This window comes from Pantherophis guttatus, chromosome 1 (assembly GCF_059756535.1).
Source record: "Pantherophis guttatus breed Tessera chromosome 1, ASM5975653v1, whole genome shotgun sequence".
NCBI classification, from domain to species: domain Eukaryota; kingdom Metazoa; phylum Chordata; class Lepidosauria; order Squamata; family Colubridae; genus Pantherophis; species Pantherophis guttatus.
Genome location: NC_142063.1, coordinates 135,380,895 through 135,387,598, shown reverse-complemented (window position 1 = coordinate 135,387,598; position 6,704 = coordinate 135,380,895).

Sequence of the window (6,704 nt, the reverse complement as noted above, 5' to 3'; positions counted from 1 at the left end):
CACCTCAATCCCATCTTTGTATTGGTCCTGTAGGAGATGCCCAGTCTGAGCCCAAGGAAGGGGTCAAGTACATCATCAGTCTCGAGTCCCTGCACACCCAAGAGATCTAAGTCCAGCCCACCTTGAATTTTGTGGTCTCTTATCTATTGCTTTGACCATTAGTAGTTCAGATTCTTGTAGAGTATTAGAATACAATAATCCTGCATTCATTTGAACCGCCTTGATTCCTGATTTATTGCACCTGAGAAGTTCCTTTTATCTAATTTTGATTAATTGTAATGTTTAATTCTTAGTGCTGAAGGTTTTAATATATATTTATGTGTATGTTTAGATGGCTGTAAGCCGGCCAGAAGTCACCAGGATGGAGAAGTCTTAACTACCATACAGCAAGTCATATACCTCACTGCAGTTTTGATATATAAAACCAGCCTTCCATGAATCTTTCTTACTATCCATAAGTCCTAATAAGAAAATTTCCAGTTTCATCTGAAAATTAATTTTTAAAACTCTGCACCACCATATCTATTTGTATCCAGTATCCACTTTTGCACAAATCCACCATGCATTATAAAAATTTCCCTTTATGTTTTTCACATTTCCAAAAGTGATTAAAAGTATCTTTATACAACCTGGACAATTTGTCTGGTGACATATACTAATGGTATATCATTTTAAAAAGTTTTCCTTTAAATAATAAGACAATGTGAATTTCAGTCTTTTTAACCACATTCTTTCCCATTCATTCATTTAAATATTATAACTAAAATTGTTGGCCCATTTACCATACATTCTTTAACTTACTCTTTCACTTTCAAATCTTGACAAAAGATTTTACATTTTAGTAACATGTTCATCATTTGTACATAATTCATTTTTAAATTCCATTTTATCATATTTTATTCCTGGTACTTTTTTATCTATATTAAATCTGTGCATATGAGAACCTAAATCTGTAGTTGATTCTTCTTTTGATTTCATCTTAAGTACCCCATTATCTTTTGCTAAGAAATCTTTAGGTTATCTATATGGTTTTGCTCATTGCTTCTCTTCCGTAAAATGCTTCTTGAGATGAGGCCAACAAAGGCATTTTCAGGCACAGCCTAGGTTTACAACTATTCCATATTCATAATACAGCATTCCTAATATAATGATTTTTAAAATCTAAATTTACTTTAATTATATAATACCATAAGTAACCGTAACACCCAAACTTCAAACCATGACCTTCTAAATTTACAGTAAGACTCTCTTATTTCTTAACAGGCATTCCTTCATCCAAACCAAACCGCAGGAAGCAGAACAGAATGTAAAATCCAATAGTACCAGTCGTCTTCCCATTATTCCCTTTGTTAAAGAAAGATGACCAGTGATTTTCATTGCTGAGGTACATGCTATTTAATTAATTCCCAGGAACTCAGAACAAATCCCCCCCCCCCCCCGGGAGAACAGAAAAACCATAGCTCTTGGACCTATTTGTTTGAAAAGTTTGAAATCCAGATTCTTACTGTGCTTTTTGGTGCAAGCTAATTTTTTTTTAAGTCTTGACCTTTTTCAGTTAAGTATGTTATAGGCTGTCAGAACACTAATCAGATTGTCCAGTTAAACTGCTGCTCTGATGTCCTCTTTAGCATTTAATTAAGCAGTGTCCAACCTCTGGCTTTACGGACCAGCTGGAGAAGAGAACATGCATTCATCGGTCGCACAAATAGAGCTGTGCACATGCTCGCCCATCCGCTGCATGTACAAGTGAGGCAATGCACATGAACTCACCTGCTGCTTCCGCGGCCCAGTTCTGAATGCGCCATGGCCCAGTAGTGGGCCGCAGCCTAGGGTTTGGGGACCCCTCATTTAATTGGTTGTACTTCAAAGTGATTTAAGAAGTGGGGTTTGGTGTCCTTTAAAAGATTCTGCTGAGGTTGCAGATCTGATCTCAATTTATCTTTCAGATATTCTTACTCACAAGCAATGGTGGTATTCAGCTGGTTTTGTCCGGATTGTGCAAACTGGTAGCGGTGACTGCAGGAGGCTCCGCCTACCCACCTGGATGTAATGTGCGACTACTGCACGTGCGCAGAAGGCCACACACGCTCACTTTTGTGAAACGGTAGAGAAGGTAATCCCACCTCTGCTCACAAGGTGCCTGCAGAATCCTTTCAGATACTGCAGACTTCCTCATGAAGACAGGAAGAGCACAAGTGCGCCATCTCTTCGTCTTCTCCTTGCTCCTGCAAAGCCCCACTAAATTGGGCACCTGACCCAATCCTGATTCCATCCTCAGTGTAGTTGCCACACTTTCAGAGACGTACATTCTGCAATTTCCTCACTGGAAGTCAGTATCTACACCTATATGAAGATTTCTGAAAATAATATATCACTTTTACAGGTATCTGGATTACTTTGTGCTTCTCAAGATTATTGGCCTTCCTTTCCAAACAGTTTGTTCTTATTATTCTTAATTTTTTACAACAGTAAACTGCTTTTACAAGATAAAAATGCTTTCATTTTTCACACATTACATAATTAACATTTTAAATTCACTTCCATAAAGTACAACTCTTGGCTTAGTCAGATTTTGAAAACCAAAATGTAATAATTTTAACCATACTCTTTAGTGAAGTTCCTTGTTATACTTCATGGGAAAGAAAGTTGGTCTTTGAAAAAGCAGGAACAAAGCTTTTGAACTTTTGTATCAGAGAAGACTTTTGAGAGTACTATGGAAAATAAGGCAAACTAATGGATTATTGAACAATTAATTCAGAACTCTCATTCAAGGCACAAATAACTAGTCTCAATAATATTATATTTTAGATACAATACAGTAAGTAAAGAAGGTAATATGGCTCCCTTGTGAAATCCATAGTATCGTGAAAGAGAAGAAAAAGACCTCCAGAACAAATACAGTGCCCCATTAGAAGACCCAAACTTTAAGTTGGGAGACAAATCATCCCAGAGATGATATATGTGGTCATTAAGACATGACACCATGTCTTAGTGGTATATAATCAATTTATCAATTCTTAGTCATGATAGCTTAATAAATTCCAGTCATTTAAACTGAGAAGGTCTATAAGATCTAGATAAATTGGTCTTGCATCTTGCACTCCTGCTTATATAATACTCTTTGAGGTAAGTTTTCTGATTTAGGAAGTGATTCCTTTTTATTTGAATAGCTAATTCTAAAATGTGATACTCCTGAATTAATTTTCACTTCTTTATCCAAGAACTATTTTGGAAGATTCCCTCTTGTCCCAAATATTTTTAGTGTCTCTACAAAAGAATTCACTATAGTCACCTAGGGATTTATCAGGACATGGATATCTCATCCTGATAAATCAAATTTTATCTGTTTAGATTGGTACACTTTACTGGGGAAGTGTGAATGGAGGATAGCTTTGAAGGAAAGAGGAAAAATCTGTTGCCAAGGGCAATGATCAGATAAATGAGGCTTCAACCCAGTGGTTTACAAAATGGTTCATACAGTTCCCCCCACCATTCAGAGGCAGGGAAGCACATTCAGACTTGCAAGATTCTCTTACTATAACTGTTCTAATAAAGTAGCCTTATGTCTATTTCTTAGTTCAGTCTATCTTACAATGCTGATACCCAGGTAGAAATAGCCTACAGTGATCGCTGTTTTGGTAATTGTTAAGTCAGACAATAAGTATCTCTTCTCCACTTTTTATAGAATACTTTTTCAAGAGAATTTTGCAAAGGTTTAAGGTTTCAACGTTGCGCCTACAATATTGTGTTCATTTCCTTGGGATCTATTCTGACTTTACATGGACACAATAAGATTTATTTCTCATTAAATGGTAATTAGTTTTAATTCTGCTAATGATTTTATACTGTATTTTTCCTTTGTAGAATTGTTGAGAATTGTTTTCATGATTTAATTCCTCTTATGGTTATTTGATTAATAATGCATGAAAATATTTAAAGGCTAGTAAAAAAGTTCATATAACAAATACATAAATGAATTTTCAAGAAGCAAGTGAGTATCCATATAGTGCCATTCATTTATACATAATTTTAATCCAATCTGAAAGGGTTATTAGAGTTATTAGGTTTTACATGTTAATTATAAAGTAACATGTTCTATAGTAGCAATGCATATTCTTTTGTACAATCTAAGCCACACACTAGTATTTCTCCTTATAAGGATTTCTGCAGTGTATAATTGCATTAATATGACTGTTGCTAGTTTGTACATAACATTGCTTTATGAAATCCATACAACTGCAATTTTGTAATGTAGCCATTTGAATGAGAAGAGCAGTCTTAGAACCATAGGGCCGAATTAATAATAATAATAATAATAATAATAATAATAATAATAATAATAATAATAATAATAATAATAATTTTATTTCTATACCGCCCTTCTCCCGAAGGACTCAGGGCGGTGTACAGCCTATTTAAAAACACAGACAAAACAATGATATAAAATTTAAAATAATTAAATAAGTGGCTCAAATTTAAAACCCCAATAAATTTAAATTAAGTGCATCATCAGCTTAAAGTTGTTACATTCCCACAAACAGTCCAAGCCCAACCTTTCCTGAAATCTGTTGACCCAAATCTGTTGGCTCAGTGGCTAAGACACTGAGCTTGTCAATCAGAAAGGTCGGCAGTTCGGCGGTTTGAATCCCTAGTACAGGTCTCCTGCGTGAGCAGGGGGTTGGACTAGATGACCTCCCAAGGTCCCTTCCAACTCTGTTACTGTTGTTGTTGTTGTTGGCACCAACTTTGTGCCTGGCACCATCAGTTCTGAGAAAATCAGGGTTCTATACTTAGGATAGAAATCCCTATATCCTTTGATTTACCACAATGGAAATCTACCGATTTCTTTCTTTTTAAAGATTCTGTTCGGGGAATGCCTTTCCTCATTGTTTTATGAACATTCTTATAAACATCTCTCAAGACAGAACTAACTCTTGTGTAATCTAGTTCTATATTAATTCTCTTGTCTAAAGAGTCATGATACATTTCCTTGTATAAACATTTTATGTTTCTCCTCTGATTTTCTCCCTATTTATGCAAGGATTAGAAAGTTATTTAGTCCTTTAGGCATTAAAAAAGGGTCCTAGAAATGAATTGTTGAACAGAAGAAATTGTACATAATTGCTCTAAATGATAAATACTATGTTTAGAACAATTTCAGCACTTCTGTGAGACAATATAAATTGACTGCATGCACTAACAGCTTAATCCATTCTCAATTCTGGATTTAAAAGGATAACTCTGGAAGAAGGGCACAAAATACTGGTTAAGTTCAGATTCCTTATACTATTATAAAAATATTTTGCTAGATGTGGATTAGCTGTGGAAAAGACTACATTCTAATTGAAGAACTATATTGACATTGAATAAATATAAGAGCAATGGGGGGAAAGTAAGATACCTTCTGCAAAAACAAAATGAAACAAACCAGATTCTGATATGAATTATATCTTCTCTATGATAAATAATTCAACTTAGAATGCAGGTAAATAGTCAATTGAACTTTTACTTATGAGGAAGAGTCAAACCGTGAACAGAATTTGGCAAGAGAAGGAATAATAAATGAGAGATGCCAGAAATCACTGAATAACCTAATAAATAGAAAATGGAGGGGGGGGACCCACCTCTGGTAACTCTTGTTGCAACCATTCTATGGTTAAACAATAAGAGCTTGCAATTAAAAATAATAATTTATAGCCTATAGTATCTGTTTGTACATTGCCTTGTTAAGTGAAGTTTTTATCTGAGTAAATGCAGAACAAATAAATTGAAGAAACGATTAGGTCACTTCTGATCAAATAAATCTCACCTACCACTTTATAAAAGCTACTTGATAAATATTTACACTCCTCTTCCAAAAGATTGCCCTTTTCAGTTCTAAATCACTTTCTATATCAATTTTGTAACGCACACACACATGTATGTATGTATGTATGTATGTATGTATGTATGTACCCTGTTTTCCCCAAAGTAAGACATCCCCTGATAATGAGCCTAAGCGGGCTTTTAAGCGCATGGCAATAAGGTCAAGCACTTATTTCAGGGTACAAAAAAAATATAACACAGGGGAAACCCATGTTTTGGGGAAACATGGTATGTACTGTATGTATGTACTGTATGTATGTATGTATGTATTTCAACATATTTCTACATGTTATACTTTTTATAATGTAGAAATTCTATAATAGGTTTTCAGTGTGTGGTGCATGCCTTGGGCTTTCCTTTTCAATGAAGTCACTAGACTATTTTTGTCACTTGTAGTATTTGAATTTATTTACAAATGTACACAATCAGATAAGGTGGACAGTTAGATGGAAAATGTATATTTCTAATAGAAATTGCTAAATTCACTATCTCATTTTCTGATTCTTCCACAGGCAAATATCACAGATGGCAATTAGTCCTGGTAGTAAAGCTCCTATAAGCATGTATATTCAATGTGGACATAGTTTTACTATAGTTTGATCGTTTCTACTACCACATTAATCTTTATGATCCCAGAATGAAGGAAGCAACTTATAAGTCTATAAAAATGCAGCAGGAGAGAATTACACCCTGAAACCAGCCATGGAGGAAGGAGAGCCACTGAAAAAAAAATGCCTGCCACTCCTAAATCTCTACCAATTCAGAAGGATAAATGACTGAGTGTATTGAAGGCCACTGAAAAATCAAGCGGGGTCAGGATCAGGGGTGAAATCCAGCAG